General features: G+C 35.0%; 1 non-coding gene across 1 annotated transcript; it reads right to left on the bottom strand.

The window, feature by feature from the left end:
- Positions 1–5,733: 5,733 nt before the first annotated feature.
- Positions 5,734–5,867, bottom strand: LOC122122389. Its single transcript, XR_006150151.1, has one exon. It is a non-coding gene; the product is annotated as a small nucleolar RNA SNORA51 (small nucleolar RNA).
- Positions 5,868–15,473: the final 9,606 nt, after the last annotated feature.

Raw genomic sequence — 15,473 nt, 5'->3', positions numbered from 1 at the left:
TTTTTGTTTAATTTTAAAACACAAAAGAGAAGAAAGAAATAATACATGTTTATATATTTTAAATAAAATACTTCACAAAATCATATCAAACTCCTATTTTTGTAGTAGGTAATTTTTAATACAATTGTTACTATTCCTTCCCAAATATAATGAACTTTGTTTCTGTATATTCTTTAACTCAGACTAATTATTTATGCTAAATTGTGCAGATGTGTTAATGATAGTACATTTAAAGTATAGTGCACATTTGTAGAAATACAAACTGTCTTCTAGAAATGATCAAAACATCTGGAGACAAGTTATAAAAAGGATTCAACATGATCAATTGTGTTACTACAATGTTCTTTTCTTGCAAATGAAGAATTCTGTAACACCTATTTGGAAAAAAATTGTATTAGATAATTATATCCAATGTATCTTTATATGGCTCATTTAGAGGATTTTATTTTCTCCAATCAGCAACTAGCAATTTTAAATAATGTCACCTAGAAGTCATGCATATTATATTACCCAAACACAAATTTTCCTATATTGAATGAACATTATCTTCGGAATATGAATGCTTAGATTAAAAGGAGCAATAATGATATCACATTATGTTATATCACGTTATGTGGCTTTGTTGTGTTGTTAAAGTTCCAACCATATTCTTTGATCACATGTTTCTCTCATAAGGCTGATAATAATGCATTTTCTGTACCATACTTCATAAACATTGCATGGTTCCTCTTTCTCTTTAAATGACTTTAGCATCATAGTGATTTGTACTTCATTAGAGGATGCTTTGTGAATATGTTTATTACTTTTAAATTTGTAGTCTTTTCACCACTGACCTATTTCCTGTGGTTCCTTATGTCCAGATCTGCAATTCTATTCCATGCCCCCAATGATTCTTCTTCTTCTTCTTCTTTTTTTTTTTTTTGTTGGTTATGGGGCCTGAACTCTGGGCCTGGGTACTATCCCTCAGCTCTTTAGCTCACGGCTAGTACTCTACCACTTGAGTGTCAGCGCCACTTCCGGCTTTTTCTGTTTATGTGGTGCTGAGGAATCGAACCCAGGGCCTCATCCATTCAAGGCAAGCACTGTACCACTGAGCCATCTTCCCAGCCCACCCTCAATGATTCTTACAAATAATGTGTAAACATAGCTTGGTTGACTTTTTGGAAAATCTGTTATTAGTTATATTCCAATTACAAAGGAGCCTATAAACATAAGCCAAAAAATCTAGAAGAGACTAGAGATACGGGGAATGAGGTCAAGGAAGCTCTAAACCAGAAGACAAGAAAGCAGAGCAGAGTGGCCATGATAAAATTCTTGTGAGCCTTAAGAAGACTCTCAACAATATTTTTCAATTTTGTTTTAGTGTTAGCAGGGGAATTTAGTCTATATAAGAAAATCACTATTTAAATCAGCCAAGAGATACGTAATAAAAAAATTCTTTAAAAGAAATAAAGACATTTTTTATGGAATAAAAAGAAAGAGAAGACTAGCACCAAATATGCTAACAAGACCAATAGTATTTAATGGATGATCCTAACTTAGCACCCAAAACTCCTGGTTACATATAAACTAAAAAAAAATACATTCATGTATTGGTTCAATATATTTCACAGTGTTTATTATGTTCCTCTCAGAAAATGAGAGCAAGTTCCCATAGGTTACATGGAGATGAGTGATACTTTTAATGTCCTGGGGTTGTCTTGAACTCTGTTAAAAATGAAGTGTCATTATTCTACGTCCAAGATATAGAACTCTAACCTAGGCTACCTAGATATTAAATCCTCCTGCAATCCCCAAGTAGTAAGACACACAAAAAAAGAAATAACTTCTCTATAGGGCTTTTATGCAGTATTCTTACCTTTTCATAAAAATGTAGAAAATTGGGCTGGGAAGGTGGCTCAGTGGTAGAGCGCTTGCCTTGCATGCATGAGGCTCTGGGTTCGATTCCTCAGCACCACATAAGCAAAAAGAAAAAAACTGGAAGTGGCACTGTGGCTCAAGTGGTAGAGCGCTAGCCTTGAGCTGAAGAACAGAGGGACTGCGCCCAGGCCCAGAGTTCAGGCCCCATGACTGGACAAAAAAAAAAAAAAAAGTAGAAAATAAACATTAAAGATTCTAGGAAGGATATAACTTTGGTCTGTGTTTCTGTGGTTGGAAAGCTGTGTTTATCAGCAAGCCAATACATTCAAATATGCAACATTTGTATTATAGAACTACATATCAATTCAGAGAGAGGTAGCAGTGATTTCATCTTACTGAGAGATAATGAGGAAAAAAAATTAAACTCAAGGGGTATAGAGAATGACCAAACAACACCCATTCCCACTTCAGTCCATATACCAGGGTTTTCATCTTCAGAGACAAGTGTTGGTGCTCAGTCTTGACACTTTTATCGAGAGACTTCTATGTGCTATCCATTTTGTGGAAGGTATTCCTAATGAACAATGTAGTGGACTTAGAAGTATCTCAGGGTACATTTGAGGAAGAGTAGCATCATAGATGGGCCTCTGAAAACAGTGCTTGGGATAAAGATTTATGGGTTAGTAATTTAAACAAGTGTTTTCAGTGTAAAGAAGTGATGGAGGCAAGAAAACTAGCTAAGGAAGAGGCCTTTAAGATGATGTCCCACCTTATTCTAATCTGTGCAGTTATTTTTTAAACAAATGATTGCATATTTAAAAATCATCTTGAAGTAGTTGTACAAATGAGTTGCCATTTAACAAAACAGTTTATGGATATACCGCATCTTGTAATGTCAACCCTTTCAACATTTTCACTCATCCTTCCCTTTCCCACCCTTCCCCTAACTTATTCATTTTGTAGGATGTACTCTGAATTTTTGACTATGTTCTCCCCTTCTCCTCATTCAGCTATGCCTTCACCATTCCCACTCCACCCATTTTAAGTACTATTTTGTTGGACTCTCACTTTACCTTTCTAAGGAACTGCATTATTTGAGATCTGCCTTGAATCTACCACATTTCAGTTAATACATGTGTATATACTTGCTTAACATCCAAGATATTTACTTAAAAGTTTATAAGCTGAATTTCATTTCAACATGGAAGGGAAAACAGCATCCTTTGTCTCTCTCTTGCCTGACTTATTTTACTTAGAATAATTTGTTTCTAGGCCTTTCCATGCCTTTACAAATGGTAAAATACCATTCTTTCTAATGGTTGAATAAAATTTCATTGTGTATATATACCACATTTCATTGAGCCATTTGTTCACTGAGGGGAATCTGGGCTGATTCCATACCTTGGTATGGTGAGAGTGATGCAATGAACATGGTTGTGCTGATGGCTTTATTGATTCTGGTTTGTCATCTTTTGGATAAGTGCCCAGGAGTAGTAGAATAACTGGGTCATCAGGGAGTTTTTAATTTTTTTGAGGGACCTCCATATTGCTTTCCAGAGTGGTTGAACACATTACATTCCCACCACCAGTGTATTAGAGTTCCCTTTTGGCTGCATCCTCACCAACATCAGTTAGTTTTCTTGATAATGGGCAGTCTAACTGGAGTGAAGTGGAATCTCAATGCTGTTTTGATTTTCATATTTTTTTGTTGGTTGTGGGACTTGAACTCTGACCCTTGGCACTGTCCTTAGCTCTTCAGCTCAAGGTTAGTGCTCTACCTCTTGAGCCACAGTGCCACTTCTGGTTTTCTGGTGGTTTATTGGAGATAAGAGCCTCATGGCTTTTCCTGCCCAGGCTGGCTTTGAACTGTGATGCTGAGATCTCAGCCTCCTGAGTAGCTAGTATTACAGACATGAACCACAAGTGCATGGTTTCTGATTTGCATTTTTTTATGGTGCCAGAGACGTTGAGCATTCTTTCATGTGTATATTGGCCATTTTCACTCCTTTTGAGAAGACTCTTGACTGTACTCAGTGCTATAAAGGAAGTCCGGCGATTGTATCCCTCAGACTGAATAATTCTTGGCTAATGGAGGTTACAGAAATTCATTATAACCTCCTATGTGTTTTCAAGCACAGAACTTTACATTGCCCTAGGGAAAGCCTCCTGAGAAAGAGGAAGGGATATACTGTTAGCGTTAACATTCAGTAACTGTCAAGGAGATTTTTTTTTTCTGTTGCCACATCCTTTCTTTGCCTCACAAACTCTCCAGTTTGTACAGCCTACAAAATGCCACAATCTACATGCCCACCAGTGGCACAGAAGCACAGAAGTCAAGTATTCATGACTACCCTCTGTAATCTTAGCTACTCAGGAGGCTGAGATCTGAGAATAGTGGTTCAGAGCCAGTCTAGGCAGGCAAGCCTGTAAGATTCTTATCTCCAATTAACCACCAAAAAGCCACAAGTGGAGCTGTGGCTCAAGTGATAAGAGTGCTATCCATGAGCAAAAAAAACTTCAGTGACAGAGCCCAGACCCTGAATTCAAGTCCCAGGACCTGTGTGTGTGCACGTGACACACACACACATACAAACACATACACACATGCATACACACAACTATTCTTTACTAGTAACCTTTGTTTGATAACATTAAGGTATGCATATATTTCAATGTGTGGTATTAGTATTTCTTTATAAAAACCAACTAGCCCAATGGTTTCTTTCCCTTTTGTGACAGTATATCATATCTCAGGCTTGACAATTAAATTCAAAAAAAGAGACATTGTATCTTGCTAGCATGTTATGTATTTTCACTGACTCACCCATAATACTCTCAGTAATGTGATGCAAATAATTCCCTGGAGAATACTTTTAATATGCGATAAATTTCAGTGTTGTTTTATAATGGATAATTTGATTTACAAAGCAAAGCTTTAAGCAAAGCCTTTCTCTTTTTAATGAAATGGGACAATAGATTGGGGGAATTTTTTTCTGCTTTCTTGATTAAAGGTTAAGGAATTATTTGCAGTTTTGAAATGTGTCTTAGGGAATGTCCTTAGAGAATGCCACATTGAATTATAATAACCCCAATGTGTGGCTGCTCTTGGTGACATACTAGCAATAACATGATTTCATTTTAGTTGTGTAGTGTTTCTGTTTCTTATTCTCCTGGGGTGATGAGATGCTTCTATTCATATGGCTGAGTTTCAAAAGTTGACTTTCTTCATGCTTCTGAAAGGAAGTCAATAATAATTCACTCAATGATGATATCATACAATTGAGACAGATCTCTGATAAATAGAAACAACCTACCTGAAGGCAAATGTACTGCTGCTTAAACATAGCACCTAAACGTTGAGTTCAGAGCCATACCTGAGGTTGGGACTGATGTGATGACTGATGTTCTGTATCTCACAAGTAATTCACTTACATTGTTTGGGGATACATGATGAAAACTAATGCATTTGAAAAATCCTTCTTCCCACCAGATGAAATTTACATTCTGAAACAGCAAACAAGTTACTAAACAGCTCATGCAAGTTTGATGCCTAAAGTGTTGTATTTGTCATGCCAGACTGAACAGACTGAATAAGGCTTGTAAAATTTAATTGTTCTCTAGGAAAGAATTCCTTGATGGTGACATTGATATTTAATTTAACATGTTAATTGAGGGATAACTCAGACTTACATTTCAGAAAATCAATTTACCATGTAAACTGTTAAGGTAAAAGAGATGAAAGTCAGTGTCTGATTATGGGATGAAGAAAACAAGAATCAATGGGATTAGGATGCTGCCTTATTTCCAGATATTTGGTGAGGATGATTCAGAGAGGATCTTTTCATGTTTGGAGCTCTTCCCTCCACCCCCACCCCATGTCTCCCAATTCGCCATACAAATTAGGCACAGAGCCTGGGCTGGGCTGCAGTGTATATACTATAGGTTTACTATGCCTCCATTTTCTATAGTCAGGATAAGAATATATCTTGTAGTAAGCCCAGGAAGCCATATTGGAGCTCTTAAAAATAAAGTTCTTTAAACGTGTGTGGATTTAAATGTGTATCATCTTTACATGAATAATTGATTCAATTCATGAAAAAATATTAAATCTTCACATTCTTTAATGTTTTTGAAAAAAAAAGTAGATGGTGCAGTGGAAAATGAGACACCAATAGAATTATTTATCCCATTGGAAAAATCAGTTGAATTTCATGTAATTCTCTTCAACATAATTGAGTGAACTGCAAACAGGATATAAATTAAAGTGTAGATTTAACATACTTTAGCATAATGTAGGTTGTTGTACTTGTAACTTTTTATACATCCTTTTTTGGGCTTGCTTGAGTAGAAAGTTCTCAAAGATAGAAGGCACATCAATTTCTTTTTCATGATATTCTATAAAGTCTATATTCAAGACAATGCAGCAAATTTGTTAAGTTGACATGATTTTTACTGGAGTTTATGTAGGCTTTGTTAGGTCATTGAGATAAAATAGATATGAGATAGATATAAAGGTCCAAACAGACTCTCAACTTGTTTTCATAGGCATAATTTTATTGGAACACAATAATTTCTTATTGTCTATACTAGCTGTGCTAACACTGTAGCAGAATTGAGTAGCTGTGACAAAATCTATTTGAGGCTCAAAGTAAAAAATATAGCCCTTTGTACAAAAGGGTTACATATCTCTGAACTAGTCTTTGATATTTTGTTTGTGTCTTGAGGAGATTGAAAAATGAAGTATCCACATAGTTATCCATATTTTCAACTAGTTGTTTAAGAATTTAATTTTTGTATTTTCTTTAATATGCTTTTAAGGTATGATGTAAAACCTAATACCATTATATTCCTACATGATTATTGCCTCTTTACCATTTACCAGTAATAATTCATCTGCATATCACTAACATGAGACAATAACTTCTTTGTCTTCCTCCTCTTCCTTCTTCTTTCTGTTTCCTCCTTCCTCCGTCTCACTAATCAATATTGAATTAGAGTATCAGTTATTACTTAATGTGTTGAGCTTTTGCTATATGTTAAGAACCTTGTTGGGCATTTTATTGGTATAATCTTACTTTTCATTCACCATAGTTCTATAATGATTTTATTATCACCACTTTAAGATGAAGAACCAGAGCTGTACAGAGTTTATTCAAACTGTTCACACATTTAAGTCACATAATTAAAAGTTACGGAGAAAAAATTCACGTCTTTTTTTAAATAAGTTTTTTTCTTGTGAAAATACTGTACAGAGGGGTTACAGTTACATGAGCAAGGTAATAAGTACATTTTTTATCAAGCATTGTTGCCTCCTCCTTTGTTTTCCCCCTACTATCCCTTCTGTCCCACCTCCACAAATACACCCCCCTCCCGCCCCACACCTAAATTGCAAAGTTCATTTTTTGACATAGCCTCTTGTACATCTCATTGTTGCAATGAGTCAATCTGTATCCCTGTTTAAACAATTTGTTTTTTCCCTTCCCCTCCCCAAATTATACCAACATCAAACACAGTGAAAACGGGTTATACCGTGAGGGAGAGACATACAAATCAACAAAAAATATCATGTGGTACCTTATAAATTCGTTAGAAACAATAGCAAGAAAGAAAAAAAACCACTTGTGTCCTTATTTTGAGGTTCATTTTGCTTAATATCATCTTGTCTGACCTCTTCTGCCTGTCTCAGACATATACTAATTATTGCAAATATGGGAAACCATGGCAGATGTAAATGTTGCAATTAAGTGCATTTGATGAAATTTAGTGGAAAAATTAGACCATATAAAATTCTTATGCACATTTTGATCATGACTTAACATTGTGTTCAGTTTAGTTATGCAGTAACAAAAATATGGTATTAAGATATTCTATAAACACATTATAAATATTAACCCATTTAAACTGCAAAACAGCCTGATGCTGTAGGGGTAACCATGATCAATATGTGTGTTTGTGTGTGTGTGTGTGTGTGTGTGTGTGTGTGCACGCCTGTGTCTGTGTGTGTTGCTCTTAGGGCTTGAACTCAGGGTCTGGTTAATAGCAGATCAGAGTCTCCTAGACATTCCTGCCCAAAATGTCTTTGAACAATGATCCTCCAATCTGAGTCTTCTGTGTAGTTAGGATTACAAGTGAGAGCCACTGGTGCCCAGGAACATATTCAATATTTCAACGGAATGAAATCTGGAGAGATCAGTGGTTTGCTTACGATAGCTTAGTAGAATACCAGACTTGGCATTTAAATATAGAGAGTATTATTCTAGTTTTACTCTGATGTTCTAGATTATTCTGCTCCTGTTGTCATCACAGATATGTTCATAAATATAAAATATAAATATATATAAATAAAAAAATGATCATGTGCTGAGCTGCAAAGAGACCAATAATACAAACATGAAACAAAATTATAAATAAATATAATCATGTAAGTAAAAACCAAAATATAATTACCTAAATCAAATTAGCAATGACTTGGTCTATATTCCTGGGCAATCTAGCAATTGGCTAGTGGTCTTCTTAGACAGGCATTTGTGATATAAAACAAAAATGATATAGTATTGTGGAAACTAGGAGAACTGATTATATAAAGCTGTAAATTGCTTAAAACCTATATAGATCAACTCTTATGGTTAGAGTTTATTAATATTTTAAAGCATTTAAAATGTATTTCTGTCCAGTGAAAACAACCATGCTTCTTTTTGTCTTTGTTTCCATATTTTATTAGCATGAATTAGTTGTATAGAGGGTTTTGTTTTAATATGTCCATACATGCATAAAATGTACCTTGCTCAGATTCACCCTCTCCATCGCTTTCCTCACTCCTATTTCCTGACCTGATTTCAAGAAGTTTCATTGATCCAGTTCCACACATATACATAAAGTATTTTGACCATATTCCCTCTCCCTGCTCCAATTAGTACCCATAATCTGGACAAGACCTATTTATAGATTTATCATTCCTTAAAAATATATGCCTATTGTTCGAGGGTGTTTCACGTTGGTATTTCACACAAGTGTATATAGTACTCTAGTCAGATTGGACCCCTTTTACTCTCACTTTTCCCGGCCCCATTGCCTCCCATTATTTAACAGCTTTCTGTGGTTCTCCAGCTCCTTTTACAAAGCCAGTTTTGAAAAAGGCCACTTCTGAATCATCTAAGGATTTAAAAATATCTGAGACGTTTCTTAATAAATCATCTTGTTCTTTTTATTTTTGCTTGAATGTATCAGATATAATAAATAAGGCTTTATAATTTGCCAGAAAAATCACTGCTGGATTCCACAGAAATGGGATTGATTTCAATCACCAAGTAAAGCATTTTTTTTTTATTTTTAGAATTTTGTGTCTGAGCATAGCAATGCCTATCTTGGCTCTCTGCACCTCAGCAGCTATTATGTTAGGAAAAGCACTGCTCTGAGATTCAGAACTGTTTCCAGGGAACAAACCAAGTGAAATGAATGATATAAATTTATACTGCTTAACTGCTTATACTTTTATAGTGGGATTTGAGTTTTTCCAAGGAAAGTGTTGGCTTTAATCATATCCAAATTGCATCCCGAATCAAGTCAAAGGTTATGTTATTGAAAATTAATTTTGAGAGTATTACTGAGGGAAATATTGGTACAGAAATGATTTTTTCAGTTCTGCCTGTTCAGTTTTGTACCATTCATGACTTTTGACCTCCTGGGAACTAAAAACCCAAATCAGTTTTAAGTGGTTGGCCTCACTTAAAATTGGTTGAAGAAAGATGATTTGCTGGGTCACTAGCTAAGGGCCAGTTTGAAAAGAATTTCATTTGCTAACACTGTGCTAGTTGTTATTGTGAGCAGTCCCTCAATGGGCTGAGTCAAAGTCCTGATGAGATGTCACATACTGAGTTTCTGAAATGCTGAATCTTTATTTTTCCTCAAAGATGAGAATCTTGCATTGTTCTAAAAGAGATTGCTTGACAAAGGATGTGTAAACACATTCATAAATCAGCCTATAAACATCATACTTTGTACTTGTGGTCAACTAAGCTCTGATAATGGGGAATTATTCTGTCCAAACTATTTCTAGTAAAAGTGCTTACAATATAGTTTTTTAAAAAAATTGATACCAATAGTACATTTTCATTTAATTGGTGAAAATAAATTCAGATCACTGTATTACATATTTATGTTTGAGTATGCTACTTAAAATTAGTCATAATCCTAAAACTCGTGGAGATTCATCAGTAAGTGAATTGTTCTTTCATGGTATTAAAAAAGATTTTTTAAAATACAAGACCCATCTATGGCTCATCAGTTTAAAGACAATTTTTCTTTTAAGAAATGACATGCAATTCTACTTGTTTTGTGTTGTCGAGTAGAAAATTTGTTTATCATTCAACCTAAAAGAATGTTTCTGTCTAGAGGACTGGTAGACAAGCCAATGGAAATATCTCTGTATTGTATGCAGGACCACATCAGTACAACACACCCAGAGAATTTGGAAGGCACAGCAATAATTCATAGCATTTTTATTACTAAATCTACAACAGACATTAGATGCATACTGAGTGAAGAATAACATTGGATAGAAAAATATCCAACGTTTCTTTATCAGACCTAATGAACTGACTGGTTCCTCCCTAAATTACTTTGTTTCCTCCTTTTTTTTTCTTTTGTCGATTATGGGTCTTGAACTCTGGGCCTGGACACTGTCCCTCAGCCCTTCAGCTCAAGGCTAGGGCTTTACCACTTGAGCCACAGTGCCACTTCTGGTTTTCTGAGTGGTTTATTGGAGATAAAATTCTCATGGACTTTCCTGCTGGGCTTGCTTTGAACCATGATCCTCAGATCTTAGCCTCCTGTGTAGCTAGGATTATAGGTATGAGCCACTGCTCCTAACTGTTTTCTCCTTTCTGTATATGTTTCTATTTGCCACTGGGTACGGAGATTTTGGATCAAAGAAATCTTACAGGGTACTTGTTGGTCACTTATAGCATTCCTGCATCTCTTTCTGGTGTCATCACAAAGTAGATGTCAATGTTAGCCAAAGAAGGAAACTGAAGCCATTTTCAGGCAACTCTAAGTCATGACAAATTCTGCAAATATTGAAATCTTTTGTTTTGGGATATGTAAATGTGAATGGATATATCCCGTTTGTATCTAACAAGCTTATTATAAGCATGCTATTCAATGATACAGAAAAAGTGCAGTACCCTCCCTGATGTCAGAACTACTAGAAAGTATCTTTCTTACTACTCCAGGTATTCTAGGCTGGAAGATTATTTGCTCTGTATTCTGGACAACTATCATAATTTTCTATCCTTGTGGCACTAAGTATTCCCATGTAATTGATGTGAATAAAGATGACTTGTTTCACATCAAAGATTTCAGGAGCCAGCATATGACCCCAGGTCCTTTTACTTTTTTTTTTTTTTTATAATAATCATTACATTCCAGAAGGAGGCTTCTACATTGTGGGTCCCAGATGGAAGGTCATATATGGAAGAGGCATAGAATGGGAAACTTAAGTGAATCAAAAATAAATCTTAGTTGTCATAAGCCGCTGAAACATTGAGATTATTTGCCATTGCAGTCTAACTTAACTTTTACAACTAGGATACCCTTTCTTAGCTCAGGACTGAATTACAAAGTATATTCTTGTGAACTTCTCACTAGTAGGATGGTCTCATCTTCCTTCTGACTTCACTGGGACTTCTTTTTTAACCAGCCTCTGTTGAAGGCAGTATAATTCTTTTTTCTTGGACTAACCAAGCAAGGACTTTGTTAGGTATTTGAAATCTAATGACCTAATAGCACCATTTTTTTTTCCCCATGAGAGTTCCAAATTAGGATCATTTTATCTTTTTGTAGGCTGGGAACTATGGGTATATTTTAAACCCAACTCATTTTCAATCACAACTTTTTCCATTATTTCTGCTTTTAGATTCTAGTCCTAATCATCCCTATGACACTTTAATAATAACAATAAATCAGTTGTATATTAATTTGTGGTTTTGCTCTAACCAACACTGTATGTATATTTGTGTATGCTTTTTAACCTCTAAGTTTTTTAACTCTAACTCTGGTTGGATTGGGGTGTGTTTATTATTTAGGTAGCCTAAAGATAGTCATTGGAAATAAAGAAAGGAATGGTTAAAGCATTAATGGCTGAAGAGTAGAATTTCTGACATGGAAACTGGACAGAATGCTGGTATTTTCATTAAAAGTCTGTTTTATCTTGTAATTCAAATTGGTATATAAATTAAAGTTCTTTTATAAAATACATTTACAGTAAGATAAATTCTTGTTGATATGGACATGTAACATTTACAGTTTATAGCTTAGGTTGAAAATATAAAATGGATACATGGGATTTTTAAAAAAATATAGGAATGCTAACAGAAAGTGTGTGTGTGTGTGTGTATATATATATATATATATATATATATATATATATATATATATATATATATGCTATACTTTGTAAATGAAATCCTGGCCTGCTCACAGAAGATCACTAGAAGTGAAATTATTACCTGTTGACCAATAATTGAATGAGCAACTTCATTTTTCAACTAGCTTTGGGGGAATCTTTGAAGACTGCTAGTAATGACACAAGTAAATCAAAAGGATATCAATTGCTTTCATGTCAGAACCTTGTAATGGACAGAAAGGCAGACTGCAAGCTGGCATTAGCAGTCAGACAAGCACTCTATAGTTGCTTAAAACCAGAACTCCACACATAAAACTTTGGGGGATATCAACCAACTGCCACCCTTTGAACTGCCTGTGGAATGAAGGAAATAGTGTGTTCAGTTCAATGCTTTTCCAACTTTAGAGAGGTTAATTCATCCAAATGTCTTTTAGGATCTGCAATGGTTGCAGGGCTTATTTTTTTTTCAATATTGGGAAAGTAATTTTTTTTCTTTTTTGTTTATTGTGAGAATACCGTACAGAGGAGTTACAATTACATGGGCAAGATAATGAGTACATTTCTTATCAAGCATTGTTGCCTCCTCCTTTGTTTCCCCTTCCCATCCCTTCTCATACTCCCCCGAGATCCCCTCCCCTCATCAAAGTTGTAAAGTTCGTTTTTCCACATAACGACTTGTACATCTCATTGTTGCAATGAGTCCACCTGTATCCCTATTTAAACGATTTGTTTTTGCCCTTCCCCTCCACAAATTATACCAATATCAAATACAGTGAAAGCAGGGGTTATACCATGGGGGAGGGACATACAAAGCAACATAGAAATCATCTTATAACTATGTTAGAAACAGTTGCATGAAAGAAAAAAAAGTTTGAATACTTATCTTGGGGTTCATTCCCCTAACATCAACTTATCTGACCTTTTTTGTTTGACTCAGACATATTTGGAAAGCAGTATGGAGGTTCCTCAAAAGACTCCACAGAGAGCTCCTCTATGACCCAGCAATCCCACTTATGGACATTTACCCAAATGATCACAAACAAGACCATACTAAAGCTACCAGCACAACTATGTTTATTGCAGCATTATTTACCATAGCTGATATGGAACCAACCCAGATGCCCCTCAGTAGATGAATGGATCAAGAAAATGTGGTATATATATATACACAATGGAATTCTGTGCCTCCATCAGAAAGAATGACATTGCCCCATTTGTGAGGAAATGGAAAGACTTGGAAAAAATTATATTAAGTGAAGTAAGCCAGGCCCAAAGAAACATAGGTTCCATAGTTTCCCTTATTTGCAATAACTAGTATATGTCTGACTCAAGCAGAAATTTTTTTAATAAAACAATTTGAGAGGAGTGGGAAAAAATCTATGGTAAATAAGATCCCACTTGAAATTGCTTTTTGGTTGCCTGAATATATGTGCTATTGATTTTTCTTTATATAACAATAATATTTAGTGAAAACGAATCACACAGCTTTCACTTCTAGGTGCAAAATGAACATGTTTATGTCCTTTCTCTTCTGTAAGAGTATTTATTCATCAACTTTATGGGTGTCTACGATCATAAATTAGTCATTTCATGATATTTTTAGTTCTTAACATCCGAATTCCTCCATGATGAGTGCTATTTCACATTCTATGTAGTTATATCAGCAAGTGCGACTATTTATAGTCAAGAAAATAAACTTTTTTTCTACCAACAAAGACAGACTAGCAGAGTAAATGTGTGAAGTAGGTACTTTATTTTTCTCTCTTCCTTTTGATATAGAAATACAGATAGACCATCTGAAGTATATTATTAGTAACTGTTCTTGAAACGATGACAATAATTTTTTCCAAGAATCTACTGGCACAAAGAAAGTCTCATGTATGCTATTACTTTGTCAATAGTAGGAGGCTGTAGTAAAACTTTTTATGTCTAGAAGAAGATTCTAGATGACACCTGAAATTGGATTGAATTTCCAATGTAATTTAATTAATAAGCCAAGACTTAAAAAATAAACCAAGACTTAGACTATTGTTAATCTTTGTCTCCCAGAGACAGACAAAGGACACATGTTTTCTCTTATAGGTGGAAATCAGATCTGTATGTATACATATGCAGGGTCATATGCATATACAATAGATACAGACGTATTAACTAAAGTATGCTATGTGCAGGGGAAGATTCTTGTGATGCAGTTCCTTTGAGTAACTAACTTATAGTTCAAAAAAGCAAATACCAGGGAGCTGGAACATGTGTTGTTGGTAGTGGGTGAGGTCAAGAGGGGCAGACAAATGGAGAGAGGAAGTGTAAAAGAACACAGTCATAATTTAACATGTACATATGTGAAAATGGAGCTAGGTAAATTAAGGGGATGGGTAGGGTTGGGAGAATTGGGGGAGAAGGATGCAAGAGGTGACATTGATCAAGATGCACTGTACTCACAAACTGCTGTTGAAGTGAAACCCCTTGCACAGTTACTGAGCTATAATCAAAGAGCAAGTTTATTCTTCTTAAGTGTATATGGTAAAATGAGTAGGAGAAATAATTATTGGAAACATTTAAAATAAAATTATATTTTCCTGAAAATGAAAGCAAGTTTTAGTGTTTACGGTTGATCAGCTTCGCTCACTTGTTTTCAATATTTTTCCTTCTAATGTTAATAGAATTAAATGAGTATATATAAATCTCAGAATCATGGATTCTATTTTATTTTGTTTAAGCAATTCCCTATATTATTACTCTCAGTTTAATTTTGTATATTTAGTGGAAAATTACAGCGCTTGTATCTCCAGAAATCAAGGAGAGGTCATGGCATGGGGCACTCTGGTATACAATGGTTTGGTAACACAGCATCAGAGAATAAGCATTAGTTACCTTGTGGGTTCGGTTTGCCAATGACTTTCTACAAGTCTCTTATTTTCAATTTATAACCTTGTAAAATTTCAAATAAAAGTAGGTGATTTCGAAGACTCATTTAGTTCAGAAAATTTAAGGGCTTTGCCCAAAAATTAGTGTGTTAATGAGAATGAGAATGATTTGACATAAAGTGATTTTGATTACTAGTCAAGGTTGTAGGAAAGAGTTGGACTTTCCTTCTGTGTAGTTTGCCTGTAATCTCACAGAGGGCAAACATGGTTGCTAAATGGCACTTTTAAGCATTCTCTGTAGTTAATTAATGCTGTTGCTTAACTAATATACCTTCAGATGTCTTGGA

This window comes from Dipodomys spectabilis, unplaced genomic scaffold (assembly GCF_019054845.1).
Source record: "Dipodomys spectabilis isolate Male_0828 unplaced genomic scaffold, ASM1905484v1 ptg000207l, whole genome shotgun sequence".
Classification (NCBI taxonomy): domain Eukaryota; kingdom Metazoa; phylum Chordata; class Mammalia; order Rodentia; family Heteromyidae; genus Dipodomys; species Dipodomys spectabilis.
Note: the sequence above shows the minus strand (reverse complement) of the source record. Positions and strands in the feature narration are given on the sequence as shown.